The sequence below is a fragment of the Protopterus annectens genome, chromosome 5.part0, assembly GCF_019279795.1.
Source record: "Protopterus annectens isolate FY-2018-M chromosome 5.part0, PAN1.0, whole genome shotgun sequence".
Classification (NCBI taxonomy): domain Eukaryota; kingdom Metazoa; phylum Chordata; order Ceratodontiformes; family Protopteridae; genus Protopterus; species Protopterus annectens.
The window spans coordinates 335,234,798-335,252,062 of record NC_056735.1 but is presented as its reverse complement, the minus strand read 5'-3'; positions in this window follow the sequence as shown (position 1 = coordinate 335,252,062).

Genomic DNA, 17,265 nt, shown 5'->3' with positions numbered 1-17,265 from the left:
GTGAGATAAGTTGAGTGATGACCTATAATGTAGTAGGTCCTGGGTAATGATACCTTTTATATATACTGCCGTGAAACTTTGTTCAGTCACTGAAACATCCATTCACTTTAAGTTCAATTATTGCTATATTTAAAAAAGCTACATTATGTTAAGCATCTCTTAAACATGGAGTTTCCATGTCTGTGTAACGGTAAGTGGCGTGGTGCATTTTTGAAAGTGTCAGCATGACACGCAATGGCAGGAATGCATCCTATTTAATGGGAAGTTGTCAGGAATTACTCAGTATTCCTTGGGGACTAATCTTGTGTGCGGGTATGGCTGTTGTGGGGGAAGGAGTGCACTTTCTGGCACAGTTTTGGGGTGTTCAAAGTTTAGGATTTTTATTGGACTCCTTGTACAGCACCATGGACCCCTGCTGTTGCAGAGGAGCTATACTACATTGGCTCAGAATGCAAGTCTAAAGCCTGGGGTAGTTTAGTCAGGGACCTGAGCAGTGCGACTGGTATCCCCTGCACTGGGGAGCAGTGCCATTACCATTTTGATGACCTCCGATGAAGGAAGAAGGATACTTTGGATCAGTGGATCCAAGTGGCACAGGTGGGGAACACTTCACAGATATGTACATTTTTTTTATAATTTTCTAAATATACAAGCTGAATCTGTGCAAAACTGGTATGCATAATGGTTTCCCTCTCTTACCACAGCTGCAGAAGAGAGGGCTTGCAACATGCAGTCCCATGCAAGGTGTCTAGTCAGGATGAGGCAAGCATGTGGTATGCAAGAAACTCAATAAAGTACTAAATGAATGACTACATTAATAATAACATTTTAAAAAGTACAGATATTGCATTCTTAACAGTCATGTATGAAATACTTGGGACATCATAGACGTTCCTTAATGTGGCAGTGCATATCTGAACTGTAAAAGCAAGTAAGTATGCAGTACTGTGTAGCATAGCTTTCAACCGTTACTTAATGATGCTGAATACCCAGATTAAGAGTCAATGTTGTGCTCTGCTCATTGTCAGAAATATGCTGTAGACTGCAGTCAAAAACTGATTAGGGGAAAAATGTATGTTAACAGAAGTCCTAGGCAGCTATCCATGTGTGTAAAAGCAAGATTTGAAACAACATGAATCAATAAAGTGTAAAATGAGATGGTGCCCTGATAAAGTTCAGTATTACTGTAGTCACTGCTTTTGTGTTCTAGTCTCTCACTAGCCAACTGAAAAATGATGCTGTTTTCAGTACTGTTTTAGCATTTCATCAATAAAACATAACCATGCTTGCATGTGAAGTGCACACCCATAGACCCGTGCCTCGAATGTCTAGCTGACAAGTGTATGGACATACCTCTCAACTGTCACGATTTCTGCAGAATGTACTGAATATTACCTTATATGTGTGGTCTGTTTGGTATATAATCTTGTTTTACTGGCCAGTCTCTGGTAAATAGGTGAGGATCAGTGCCAGAAAAAATGTCAGACCTCTCAACTGCAGATATTATACATTTCTGAAAATGCATTTTAATGCCAAATCTGTTATCCAATCACCTTGCTACTATTGTAAGAGCACTATGTGAGAATGTTCACTATTGTTGTGCCTTTGCCCCATAATCATTTATGACTTGGGCCAGAATGGCTTGTGCTATGAGGTTGAGGGTTATTATGTGCCATATCATATATCCAATGTATGCAACAATAAATGAATGCTGGATGCAATATGATCTGAACTATATTGTGTATGTTTAAGGAACATGGTAGTACTTCAAATAATAAACGTCATAGCAGTCATTAGTGTTACAAGTAAACTCCAACATATATAAAAGTACTTATTTGTAGTATGTTTTGTTATAGCATCTGTGAAGTTCTAATGCCCTCCTTTTTTCTCCCACCCCACCCCACCTCTTCTCTTCTTATTTATTTAATCAGTATATTTTTGTTATCATTTGTAATTGTCATATTATTTGGTATTATCTCTTATGTTGTCCTTGTGCATAATTTAATATTACTTTGTTGTTAAATGCATTTTCATTTACATTATTTATTGTTGTGCTCCTCGTTATATTATTTTTCAATACTTTCCATTATTCATTATTGTTTTCTTTTTTCTTATTCATTACATCTGTTTGGATTACGGTTTTATTTCCTTTATGTTTTTATTTTATTTACTACAGCGCAACAAGGTAGGCCATTTCCTGGTGATCCACCTGCCTTGGCTTCCCCGGCTAGTGGGGCCCAGCACATCTGGGCCACAACCTGGTGGGACCCCCCCCCCCCGTTGTTCTTGCACTACCTGCTCGTTCAGGTAATTCTGCCCCACAGGCTGGGAGTGTGACCCCTCTGGGAGTGGAGGCATTGGGGATACCTATGTCATGCATGCACAACTGCCAGGCATGGTGAATAGGCTTGTGCAGCAGACTGTGGGCACATGCCTATGCCAGATGGAGAGCATGCTGTCCATCCTGGTGTGGCAGACTGGCCACAGGTGCTGGCATCATCCACTGCATCCACAAGAGCAGTGAAGGTGCGGTGCTGACATTCCCACGAGTGAGGACTTGCGTCACATTGTTACCATGTTTGACATCTATGTATGGGTCCTGGATCCCCCCACCCCCTCCCCAACCAAGGTGTATACCCACTCTTATGTCCCTCACCAACCTTGAGTGCTGTTTTGTATGTCTTCTCTGTCTGCAAATGCTTCCTCCTCACCTTCCCAACTTACCTTTCCCAGACATACCTATGTCCCTTTCCCAACATTCCACTCTCTACTTAACAAAAAAAAAAAATTGGTTCAATTGCATTCATAATGCACTGATGTTGTCATCACCCCTCTCTCTGGAGGTTGCCATCCAAATTCAGCTACAAATTTTTGCAAGTGCATAGTTGTTACTGTTTAAGAAATGGAGAGCTATGATTCTTTCCTACAACCATCCTGCACATTCCCACACTTCCTTTCACTATGTTTTTCACCCAGGTTGCTCCCCCATTTCACCACATTCCTATTTCCCCAATGTTCTTTTTTTTAAAGAAAAATTGCACAATGCTGCTAAGCTAAATCGCAGTGTATTATTGAATGTATGTGAAAGCATATTATACAATGACCTGCAATTAATATTCAAAAACGTGCACGCTGATTGGTCAGTGTGCACATTGTAAATCTGAGTTATAGTAATAGAAAAAGGTCTGGTCGCCCAGACTTTTTCCATTACTATAACTCTTACAGCAACACTGTCTCGCTGTGTTAAACGAGTTTAACATATCGAGACAGCTTTAAAAAAAGCAATGGAGATTCTCCGTTGCTTTTTTTAAACCTGTCTCGCTATGTTAAACCCATTTAACATAGCGAGACAGTTTGTAAAAAGCAACGGAGATCTTGCTTTCTCCGTTGCTTTTTTCAAAACTGTCTTGCTTTGTTAAATGGGTTTAACATAGCGAGACAACTTTAAAATAAGCAATGGAGATTCTCCGTTGCTTTTTTTAAAGCTGTCTCGCTATGTTAAACCCATTTAACATAGCAAAACAGTTGGTAAAAAGCAACGGAGATCTTGCTTTCTCCATTGCTTTTGCCCACAGTTCTGATGTACTGCATAGGCATATGCATGCACAGTACATCAGAACTGCCACAGAATACCAGACAGCTGCGGAAGGGCAGCAAGGAGGCATTATACAATGCCATTATTTAAGAAAAGTATTTTTTTTTTTCTTAAATAATGTCATTGTATTATAGCAATAACCCCTTCTGGGTGTGGGTCATGCTGGTTTTACCCATGGTTGGCTTTGTTTGGCCACTCGGGCTTCGCCCTCATGACCAAACCACACCAACCGTGGGTAAATCCAGCATTACCCACACCCAGTTGTGGGTTATTACTATAATAACCATGTCCAAAAGGCTCACCTACACCCTATTTTGAACCCAGTACCATCTGACCTGAACAATAGTGCATTAACTTTCCAAGCCACACTGCCAGTTAATTAACACATCTGTTGTAAGCAAGACATAGTAATTGTCATATTCTCATAATTAAGCATGTCTGCATGATGCAACACACCTCATCGCACAACAAATCTGCTAAAAGATGAATGCAATAACAGGAATTTAACTGGGAATGTGTTATAAAAATATATCACTATGAAGCCATACACATAGTAACAGATGTACGTAAGGTATGTAACAGCAGTTCAGTGTGCAACTATCTGTACAACATGTAAAAACACCTGCTGCATCCCTGACTCTGTAGCTCAATCTGTCAAATGCTTTGAAAACATTTATTTTTGGTTCAAATACAATAAACAGTGTTTTTCTTTGCATTTTTTTATTTTACACAATATTAATATATAAACAGATGAAAATAGGCAGAATATTAAATCATACCTCTCAACTACGCAGGTGTTCCAAGAATGTCCAGATGTTTACTTCATATGTTTGGAGTGTTCCTCATAAAATGCTTGATTTTGTGATTATTGCTGGAAAATCAGTGAGGCCTGAGGGCATTAATAATGACAGTCATGTCAGTTTCTGACTTCTACATTCTGCAGAAAATCCATGACAACACAAGAATTTGTAGTCAAGCAATTTATTAAGTGTGTAACAGTAATATGTAAAGTGTATCCCTAGTTTAGGGGCTTTGCACACCCATTAGTTGTGCCTTTGACCAGATATTCTTTTGTGCTAAGAGGTTGAGAAATATGTCTAACATGACATGTATCACATATACAAGTACATCAGTTCTTACGGGAAAATAGGCCTACATATTTGTACAATCCAAATCATCATCAAATGTACATGCCATTCATAGGATGGTTGCCTTAACCCTCTGATTTAAACATACACCATTGCGGAAAGCATTAACAGTCTACCAGCAGCATACCATACCTCTCAACCTATTCAAGCAAGGAATCTGGACAAGATAACCAATAATGGGAAGTCAAAGACCTACAGATAGAACACATTTTAAATATTGCTTTTACAAACCTAGAAAGTGTCTAGAATGTCAGGTTACTTATTAGCATGAATTCCCAGAGGAATCTGAAGTATGCAATTCAGATGTGGCCCAGTAATTGCAGACCGCAGTCCTCAGTGATTTGCCAACGATATTCCAGAAAACCACAAGTGTAAAAGTAACAGACATATTAAATATTGCTTTTACAAACCTAGAAAGTGTCTAGAATGTCAGGTTACTTATTAGCATGAATTCCCAGAGGAATCTGAAGTATGCAATTCAGATGTGGCCCAGTAATTGCAGACTGCAGTCCTGAGTGATTTGCCAATGATATTCCAGAAAACCACACGTGTAAAAGTAACAGACATATATAGAAGTCATGTTAGAAGCAAGTGTTGCCAGCACACACATTCCAGATGACTACCATGACATCACACATGACTTGGCAGGTGTTCGAGTGGTTGACATTATGGTTAATATACCCCCTACCCTGTTCCCCAGGTGTTGTTCACATATGTACATGACTGTGTGTGGAACACATCACAGTAGAGTAGTGTGACTTATGTAGTATTAATTGTAGCATATCTGTGACCATCTCAAGGAATCATTTTCTGTAATATATGTTCTCTCTGCCATGTTGTAGCATAGCATGTAGGAATATTATGAAGATCCTGGATGCTGATGGCTAGGACACACCAAGCATGTTGCCTTTTAGTCTGTTAATGATACCTGTGGCTAACATACAATCTTAAACACATACCTTAATTTTCAGTGGGATGAGTTTCCCAATCTGGCTCTAGCTGTTAATCTAGGCTGCCAGAGGTCCCACAGTTACTCTTCTGTGTTGGTGAACTGCAAATCACTCAGCTACGAGCACTAAACCACATGACTTAAAAATTCACCTCCACAGCATGTAAACTGGACACCCATTAGACTTTAATAATAAAATAAACATACATTGAACATGTTTTTAATTGATCATGTGAACAAGGGAAGTGTATATAGAGTATGTCTTTGTGTTATTTAACTCTGATGATGCCCGTGAAAAGAAATAGGGCAAAAGCGCTAAGTTTGATGTATGTTCATTTTATTAATAAAGTCTACTGAGTATCTGGTTTACAAGCTGTGGAGGTGATTTTTTTTTTATTTTTAAGTCGTATGGTTTTCTATGTTGCTGTCCTGCAAAGTCTTCACCCTCTTTGACTATGCCTATTACCAGCAGCAGCACCACCTCCAGCCTGTAGCGCATGCATCTGTATGTAAAAAGTAGCTGCTACAAACATTCTCTCTGTGCTGACATTGTATCGTTACCCCACTATTTTTCATCTCAACATATAAGAAAGGTGATGGGGTCTACATTGAGGCCTTATATCTTGTTGAGTAGTTGCATGGAATTGGCTGATTATACTGCAATGCACCTGTGTAGGCTGCATGCAGCATTTCTGAAACACAGATTGATTCAGATGCAAGCAGTTGCTAATGAGAGCCATTATAAAAATGCAAATTTATAGTTAGGCAAACCATTGTGGATGAGAGTTGCTTCTTATGTCTAACTCTGACATAATTGGGGGTGGTATAGTTCCTGCTATGGAGCACACCATAATGGACTGCTGTGTTGGGTGTGTGAGCATATGTGAGTATCAGTCATGGCACAAACAGGAATATATCACTATTGCTACTATCCTAATTGTGTCCCCACCCTTTTTATTTTTTATCCCACTGTTGAATATAAGATGTGTAATCAAGTGGTGAATGCTGAGAGCCTTCCTTTACTGCTGTATCTCTAGATAGTTTACCAGTACATATGTGATTCTTATATGTGTTTTCATTTATTTCAGCAAACATCATGTCTGCGCATTGCAGGCCATCATTTTCTGAGGCAGAAAACAACCTCATCATTGAGGCATTGTGAAAACATTGTCATGTCCTGCTGTCCCAGTGGAAGGCAAATAGATCAGAATGTGCAGCCCTTTGGGAAGAACTAGTGCACAACATCAATGTCGGGGGGTCATCACAATTGTAGTTACAAGCAGTTGCAACACAATGCCACAGACATGATCCATGCAGCAAGGAGGCAGGGGGCTGATGTGGCCAGGGATGGTCAGGTCACTGGAAGTGGAGCTGCAGCAGAACCTTCTCTCACTGCTACAGAGGAATTCTTGGCAAACCTTGCTACACAGGACAGCTCCCAGATATCCATAAACCAATATGTTGTGGACGTGTGTGCCACCTGTTCCTCTCAAAAGCAGCTTCCAGGTATACTTAGTCAGATAAGCAGTAGAATGCTGTTGCATTCATCCTGTGATGGTGTATATAGTATTACATGGGGGTCATTTTTTTTGTGGGGGGGGTAAGTTAGCTGCAGTTTTAAGCTCATGTAGAGATTGTTACCCACATATCTTTTAGCATTGCAGTTACTGTCGATATGAGATTATTGGATGTATTAACCCCCCATTATACTTTAACATGAGGTGCTGCTGCTATTGCCTCTCCCTCAACATTTTTCAGGAATATCAGGAATTTGAAGAGGCCATGCTCCTGCTGTTGGTAAGTAGAATACTTTCATGTCAGGACTGTAGGTATATTTCAATGTATTAGCTAAGATGTCATCCCAGGCCTGCTGGCTGGATGTATGTACTGTCTGCATACTTGTCAACTGTACAGTTATGTTCTGAATGCCCACAGTTTACACTCATACCTCTGCCTTGTAGGTATGACTATAGTGATTGACTTGCAAGCTATTGTCAGGACATTAATCATTAATGACTGCCATAACTGTCAACTGTACAGATTTTTGCAGACAGAATGTCCATAGTTTACATCATTTACATTTTTTTTCATAAGATTGTTGTTATCTGACTAATTATTTCCAGATCATTACAGATTGGGATTAGAAAATAATGTCCGCATGTCCTACCCTTTGAGGTTGACAGGTATAAAAGTCTGTAATAGTGACAGCAGTGTATACAGCTTAACATATGTTGCACCATATTAGTGCAGAGCATAGTAGTGCAGGTATTAATGTATTGCTTTTTTCCTTTTTATCACAGGTGGCCATGAAGGTTGGTCTGTGTCCCTTACACCACCTGATGTCAGTGTCTCTTCAGACTATGATGATGATGATGGACAAATTGAGGCATGGCTGGGGGTTGCAGAGGCTGAATCTGACACAGAGGTTTACATCCCTTGGCCACCCTCATTATCACTGTACACAGGCACTGTGGCTATGCATACCCAGTCCCATGAAGCCACAGATATTGGACAGTCAGAGGGTAGGGAACATTGAACAGGGAAGTGTGGCTACTGTGGCTTCAGTGATTGTCAATAGTGGCCATAGGCAAACTGTTGGTGAGGCTCCACACAGGCAGATTGATAGGGGTGTTCATAGGAGGTCTGCCATCCCTCCACAACCTGTTGCAGGTGTCTCATCATGTGTCACTCGGCATACACTTAGGGCCATCATGGTGACACAGGCATGTTCAGAAAGGCACTCCCAATGAATGCTCAGGGTTATGGATGCAGAACAATCTGACATCTGTGACTGCCTCCACAGTGTTGCTGATACCCTGGATCAGTTGACTGACACAGTGGAAAGAGATAGGTCTGAGACAGATCACAGACTATCTGTCATGGAACACACATTGTCTGTGATGGAACTTCTGATTGGAGTTGAGTGCCAGCCTCATGGGCATTGGGCAGCAACTACATCTGCTGAGTGTCAACATGGCCATACCCAATCGCGCTCTCATAGTGACAGTACATCCAGTGTTCCATCGGGGATTGTGCTGATCATACAAAGATGTAGCAGGCCATGGGGTTGTGGTCCTTGGTGTTCCCATGCAGGATAGGCCCAGTCAACATCAGTTACCTTCAGGTAGTAGCACAGGATCTGATCCTGGGTGTGAACATGCCTGTACAACTCCTGGCAGAGCCAATTCTCATGTTCGGGGGTGGAGAGAATAAACTGCCGGCTTTACCATGCATGGTTCACAGCTGTCCAAAACACAGACATGTAGGGCTGGTACTGAGCTTGGTTGTGTACATGCAGACACTCACACACCAATGTCATATTGAGGGCACCTACTGACACATATACAACATTTCCACAGTCTGTCTTGCCTGCTTCCCTTGCTTACTCACACACATGCTTGCCAACCTATTGGATCAGTCAAGGCTTCCTGCACTCCCACACAACACTCTGTGCAAGTGATACTAACTGTTCCACATCCCTATCATTTATCTCATGGATGCAGGGAAATCAAACTATGTGTCTGATGCACAGGGTGACTATCTTCATTAGTATGAATGTCTGTCATCCGTTGGTGCTGCTGACATGCTAATTGTACTGGTCATTTAGAAATATTGTATGTAGCCATTTATATGGTGGATAGCATAATAATTTATCTTCATTAAAATGGATGCTGTTGTAAGGGCTCGAGTCAAACAATGAAATATGTCTCATGGAAATATCTAAGTTTCACTTTCAGGACTGTGTAGTACACACTTATGGGTACACATCTTCAATCAACCCATCAGTGTCAGAGTACAGGGCTGTATGTCAGCACAGAAGACAAATGTCATCAGAATGATAATGACAGTGTAGCTGAAGTAGATATGGGTTCCTTCCTACCTGACTCTGGTGACACCTCTTTTTTAGCCCAACACCCCAAGGTGGCAAGTGAACAGATTTTATTCTAGGTGACACTTTAGTTTTAAAGGGCAATATCACAACAACAAACAAATTATAAGGCAGAGTGAGATATGCATGCAATGAAACCATACATTCATCGTCCTCCCCAGAACTCAATAGAAAATGTCTTGACATTCAAACATGCACAGCAAAGGCAATATCAATGAGCAGTAAAGCTTTTATAATGCAGCAATACAAACACAGAAAAAATGCAATGTCATTGAGAGAAAAAAGGGTTATAATACAACAGTACAGATATGAAAAAGATGCAATGTCATTGAGCAGTAAAGATTCTTGAAGGCAGCTGTACTAACATGAGCAAAATGCAATGTCACTGATCAATAAATATTTGTAATGCAACAATACAAATATGTGAAAATGCAATGTCACTGAACAATAAAGAGTCTTTAAAGCAACAGTACTAACACCCTCTATCCCCTTGATAAATCTAACCAGACCAACTGAGAGACACTCTATTGTACCCTGTTCACTGGCCAGTGACTACTTACAGTCCTACTGTCAGCAGGATGGGGCCCAAGGTTGGAGCTCATATGAATCCCAGCTATTTGTAATCCACAAAGCATTTAGGGGGGATCCACAATCTTATAAAAGTATAAAAATGATGGCCAAAAGCCTCTCACCACTCCGTCAAGAATATCCCAGCAACCAGGCATCGCAGTTCCTCAGATGGGAAAATTTGAAAATCACCCGCCAGAACTCTGGTAGTCATCTATGGCATCTCTGCACTAGGCACAAGGGAACTCTTTTTCTTGCTGAATCATATGCAGGCATAGAATTACTGGTTTCAGACTTCTCTCCTGAATCCAGAAAAAATTATGTAAATTTCAGACCCCCAGTGGTCAGCTAGTTTATGATTTCCTTGTAGACTCAAATTCCTCAAAAGGACTCTGTCATCTGGTTGCAAATCATACATCTTCACTTTCTTGTCATAGTGAGCCTTGTCTCGCTGATGTCTTTGTCCTGTTGATTTTTCAGCTAGCTCATAGGCCTATCTGAGGTTTTTCTTGCGTCTCTGCACATAACTGCCATGAGATCACACTGGTGTATCATCAGCTGTGACTCCAAAGGTGTCATCAACAGGAAGACAAGCTTCTCTTCCAAACATTAGGAAGTAAGGCAAGAACCCTGTAGCATCATTTTTAGTACTGTTGTAGGCATGCACCACTGTGGCTACATGTCTACTCCATTGACTATTCTTCTCAGCAGATAGTGTCCCCAACATATCTAATAAAGTTCTGTCAAAGCACTCCAGCTGTGGATCCCCTTGAGGATGATAAGGAGTGGTGTGACGTTTTTCAACTCCCGAAAGAGTGAGTAGTTTATGGACAAGCTTGCACTCAAAATCACATCCTCGGTCAGAGTGTATCCTTTTTGGCAGGCCATAGTATATAAAGAACTTCTCGACTAGTAGTTTTGCCACTGTAATAGCTTTCTGATTGCAAGTGGGAAATGCTTGAGGGTATCGGGTATAGTGGTCTGTTACCACAAGCACATTACTGATCTCGCCTTCATTCGGTTCAATGCACAGAAAATCTATACAGACCAGTTCCCTGGGTCCACTGCTCTCCATTTGACCCAATTAGGCAGCTCTGGTTGACAGAGTCTTTCTCTGAATGCATCAAAGACACATGCAACAATAATCCTCAACATCTTGCTTCATGCATGGCCAGTAGAACCTGTCTTGTACCAGACCCATAGTTCTGTCATAACCAAGATGACCATGCAAATCATACATCTTCACTTTCTTGTCATAGTGAGCCTTGTCTCGCTGATGTCTTTGTCCTGTTGATTTTTCAGCTAGCTCATAGGCCTATCTGAGGTTCTTCTTGCGTCTCTGCACATAACTGTCATGAGATCGCACTGGTGTATCATCTGCTGTGACTCCAAAGGTGTCATCAACAGGAAGACAAGCTTCTCTTCCAAACATTAGGAAGTAAGGCAAGAACCCTGTAGCATCATTTTTAGTACTGTTGTAGGCATGCACCACTGTGGCTACATGTCTACTCCATTGACTCTTCTTCTCAGCAGATAGTGTCCCCAACATATCTAGTAAAGTTCTGTCGAAGCACTCCAGCTGTGGATACCCTTGAGGATGAAAAGGAGTGGTGTGACGTTTTTCAACTCCCGAAAGAGTGAGTAGTTTATGGACAAGCTTGCACTCAAAATCACGTCCTCAAGTCAGAGTGTATCCTTTTTGGCAGGCCATAGTGTATAAAGAACTTCTCGACTAGTAGTTTTGCCACTGTAATAGCTTTCTGATTGCAAGTGGGAAATGCTTGAGGGTATCGGGTATAGTGGTCTGTTACCACAAGCACATTACTGATCTCGCCTTCATTCGGTTCAATGCACAGAAAATCTATACAGACCAGTTCCCTGGGTCCACTGCTCTCCATTTGACCCAGTTAGGCAGCTCTGGTTGACAGAGTCTTTCTCTGAATGCATCAAAGACACATGCAACAATAATCCTCAACATCTTGCTTCATGCATGGCCAGTAGAACCTGTCTTGTACCAGACCCATAGTTCTGTCATAACCAAGATGACCATGTTCATCATGCACTGACCGGAGTACTACTTCTCTATACGTCTGAGGAAGCAACAATTGCCATTTTTCACTGCCAAGTGCACTGGGAGATCTCCTATACACTATTTCATTCTGTATCTGGAGTCTGTCCCATTGTTTGGCCAAAAGTCTGGCCAGACGATGAATATCTGTGCAAAACATATCAATTGTTTCTTCTCTAAAGCGGCTACCACCAGCTGACCACAGGTATCTTCTCTTTGATCTCTCCTGAGGTCACTGTTACTCAAAGCTGGTAGCGATGAAGCCTGTAAAGTGACCAGATTACAGTAAGTGTGGGGTATGCTTGCTGCAGACAGACCCAAGTTTTGGGCCCAACATTCAGTATGCTGATAGCAGGTTGCAATCTGACACATAATTCTCACCCTTGGCACTGGAATTTCCACCCATTCATCGTCAGGGAGTAAATCTCCATGAGGTCTTCTGGACAGACCATCAGCATCTCCATTTTTGTCTCCTGGACGATATTTCATACTGAAATTATAGTTGCATAGAGCTGCCATCTGTCTGTGGCCAGTAGCATCTAGCTTTGCAGTGGTCTGGATGTATGTCTGAGGACTGTTGTCTGTCTGCACTTCAAATTCAGCCCCATAGAGATAGTTATGCAGCTTCTCCACTACCACTCACTTTAAAGCAAGGAATTCCAACTTGTGCACAGGATAGTTTCTTTCTGTGGGGGATAAACACCAACTGATAAAAGCTACAGGTCTCAGCTTCTTATCATACTCCTGGTAAAGGACTCCCCCTAAGTCATCCCTGCTAGCATCCACATGTAAATTGTATGGCTTTGTTGAGTCAGCATATGCCAGCACAGGGGCATGTGTGAGGCAATACTTAAGCTGTTCAAATGACTCCTCGTACTCAGGAGTCCAGCCACTCTTGATGAGTTCTTTAGAGCCTCTTGGTCCTTTGGGCTTTTTCACAAGGATATCTTTATCTGTTTCATCTGCTTTCTCATCATTTCAGAGCAAATGGTTGGGGGGGGAGGTCTTGCTATCTTTGAAAATTCTTCCACAAACCTTCTATAATAACTGCACAACCCCAGGAAAGACTGCAGCTCAGTGATAATTTTGAGTCTGGGCCAAGATGTCACAACTTCAACTTTGCTGGGATCTGTGGATATCCCATTTGCAGACACTACATGTCCCACATAGGTCACTGAAGGTTGGAAAAACTTGTATTTTTCCAATGACAAATTCAGGCCTTCCTTCTCAATGCTGTCCAATACTTTCATCTGTCTTTCTTTGTACTCCTCTAGGGTCCTCCCAAAAACAATGATGTCATCCAAGTAGACTAAGACTTTCAGGAGATGCATGTCTCCAACTGTTCTTTCCATGATTTTCTGGAAAGTTGCCAATCCATTTGATAAACCTTGAGGTAGGTGATCAAACTCAAAAAATCCCAAAGGGGTAATGAAGGCAATCTTCTCTTTATCTTCTGACTGCATAGGGATTTGATAGTATCCACTCCTTAAGTCTAGTACACTGAACCACTTACTGCCCATGAAGCAATTTAAAGCTTCTTCAATCCGGAAAGTTGTGTACTGGTCTGGAATGGTTTGTTGATTTAGAGTATGATAGTCAACACACATGCAAATTGACCCATTCTTTTTTCCTTACAATGACAATGGAAGAGGCATATGGACTTCTTGACTCTCAAATTATCCCTGTGGCTTTAAGCTCTTCCAATTGCTTTCTTAAGTCGTACAGGTCTTCTGGAGCTACCCTTCTGGAACATTTCCTGAAAGGCCAGTCCTCTTTCACTCTTATTCGGTGTTCTGCACTCTTTGCACAGCCCACATCCAGTTCACTGGTAGAAAAACAATTTTTTTTTCATTAGTAGCTCTTTAGCTCTGGTTACCCACTCAGGGGGCAAGACGCCACCTTCTATATTAATATCTTCCAGCTTCAACTCATTGGCCCTGCTCTCGTTCCTTGTCAACACAGATGCAGGTAAGGGAGTGGCGACATAAACATTTCCCAAACACACTTGTGAACATAGGACAATGGGAGTACTTCCTTTATTCTTCAACCCCACAGGCAATGTGTCATATTGATGCTTTAACTTGTCCGCAGGCCAAACTTCTGGAACTAGTTCCAGCCCTGGTGGCAAGTCACTCTCTGGATAACTTTCCATCATGAGATGAAAGGAAACTGTTTGTCCACACATCCTCACTTTGACTTCAAGCAGATGACCTGACCAGGATGAATTATATGCTCTTTCCCAGATGAGCCCCAAGATATAGTGCACTCTCAGGTGTAGCTGAAGTAGATATGGATTCCTTCCTACCTGACTCTGGTGACATCCCTTTTTTAGCCCAACACCCCAAGGTGGCAAGTGAACAGATTTTATTCTAGGTGACACTTTAATTTTAAAGGGCAATAGCACAACAACAAACAAATTATTTCAACAGTTAGTAGTAAGGCAGAGTGAGATATGCATGAAATGAAACCATACATTCACCCCCTTCCCCACAACTCAACAGAGAAGGTCTTGACATTCAAACATGCACAACGAAGGCAATATCAATGAGCAGTAAAGCTTTTATAATGCAGCAATACAAACACAGAAAAAAATGCAATGTCATTGAGGGAAAAAAGGGTTATAATACAACAGTACAGATATGAAATAGATGCAATGTCATTGAGCAGTAAAGATTCTTGAAGGCAGCAGTACTAACACGAGCAAAATGCAATGTCACTGAACAATAAAGATTTGTAATGCAACAATACAAATATGAGAAAATGCAATGTCACTGAACAATAAAGAGTCTTTAAGGCAACAGTACTAAACTATAGTTGCATAGAGCTGCCATCTGTCTGTGGCCAGTAACATCTAGCTTTGCAGTGGTCTGGATGTATGTCTGAGGATTGTTGTCAGTCTGCACATCAAATTCAGCCCCATAGAGATAGTTATGCAGCTTGTCCACTACCACCCACTTTAAGGCAAGGAATTCCAACTTGTGCACAGGATAGTTTCTTTCTATGGGGGATAAACACCAACTGATAAAAACTACAGGTCTCAGCTTCTTATTATACTCCTGGAAAAGGACTCCCCCTAAGCCATCCCAGCTAGCATCCACATGTAAATTTTATGGCTTTGTTGAGTCAGCATATGCCAGCACAGGGGCATGTGTGAGGCAATACTTAAGCTGTTCAAATGACTCCTCGCACACAGGAGTCCAGCCACTTTTGATGAGTTCTTTAGAGCCTCTTGGTCCTTTGGGCTTTTTCACAAGGATATCTTTATCTGTTTCATCTGCTTTCTCATCATTTCAGAGCAAATGGTTGGGGGTTTTGCTATATTTGAAAATTCTTCCAAAAACCTTCTGTAGTAACTGCAGAACCCCAGGAAAGACTGCAGCTCAGTGATAGTTTTGGGTCTGGGCCAAGATGTCACAACTTCAACTTTGCTGGGATCTGTGGATATCCCATTTGCAGACCCTACATGTCCCACATAGGTCACTGAAGGTTGGAAAAACTTGCATTTTTCCAATGACAAATTCAGGCCTTCCTTCTCAATCCTGTCCAATACGTTCATCTGTCTTTCTTTGTGCTCCTCTAGGGTCCTCCCAAAAACAATGATGTCATCCAAGTAGACTAAGACTTTCAGGAGATGCATGTCTCCAACTTTTCTTTCCATGATTTTCTGGAAAGTTGCCAGTGCATTTGATAAACCTTGAGGTAGGTGATCAAACTCAAAAAATCCCAAAGGGGTAATGAAGGCAGTCTTCTTTTTATCTTCTGAGTGCATAGGAACTTGATAGTATCCACTCCTTAAGTCTAGTACACTGAACCACTTACTGCCCATGAGGCAATTTAAAGCATCTTCAATCCGGAAAGTTGTGTACTGGTCTGGAATGGTTTGTTGATTTAGAGTACGATAGTCAGCACACATGCAAATTGACCCATTCTTTTTTCCTTACAATGACAATGGAAGAGGCATATGGACTTCTTGACTCTCAAATTATTCCTGTGGCTTTAAGCTCTTCCAAATGTTTTCTTAAGTGCTCCAGGTCTCTTGGAGCTACTCTTCTGGAATGTTTCCTGAAAGGCAAGTCCTCTTTCACTCTTATTCTGTGTTCTGCACTCTTTGCACAGCCCACATCCAGTTCACTGGTAGAAAAACATTTTTTCTTTTTCATTAGTAGCTCTTTAGCTCTGGTTACCCACTCAGGGGGCAAGAGGCCACCTCCTTTATTAATATCTTCCAGCTTCAACTCATAGGCCTTGCTCTCGTTCCTTGTCAACACAGAAGCAGGTAAGGGAGTGGCGGCATAAACATTTCCCAAACGCACTTGTGAACACAGGACAATGGGAGTACTTCCTTTATTCTTCAACCTCACAGGCAATGTGTCATAAGGATGCTTTAACTTGTCCGCAGGCCAAACTTCTGGAACTAGTTCCAGCCCTGGTGGCAAGTCACTCTCTGGATCCATTTCCATCATGAGATGAAAGGAAACTGTTTGTCCACACATCCTCACTTTGACTTCAAGCAGGTGACTTGACCAGGATGAATTATATGCTCTTTCCCAGATGAGCCCCAAGATATAGCGCACCAGCAGGTGTAGGTGAAGTAGATATGGGTTCCCTCCTACCTGACTCTGGTGACACCCCTTTTTTTAGCCCAACACCCAAGGTGGCAAGTGAACAGATTTTATTCTAGGTGACACTTTAATTTTAAAGGGCAATAGCACAACAACGAACAAATTATTTCAACAGTTATTAGTAAGGCAGAGTGAGACATGCATGAAATGAAACCATACATTCACCCCCTTCCCCACAACAGAGAAAGTCCTGACATTCAAACATGCACAATGAAGGCAATATCAATGAGCAGTAAAGCTTTTGTAATGCAGCAATACAAACACAGAAAAAAATGCAATGTCATTGAGGGAAAAAAGGGTTATAATACAACAGTACAGATATGAAATAGATGCAATGTCATTGAGCAGTAAAGATTCTTGAAAGCAGCAGTGCTAACACAAGCAAAATGCAATGTCACTGAATAATAAAGATTTGTAATGCAACAAT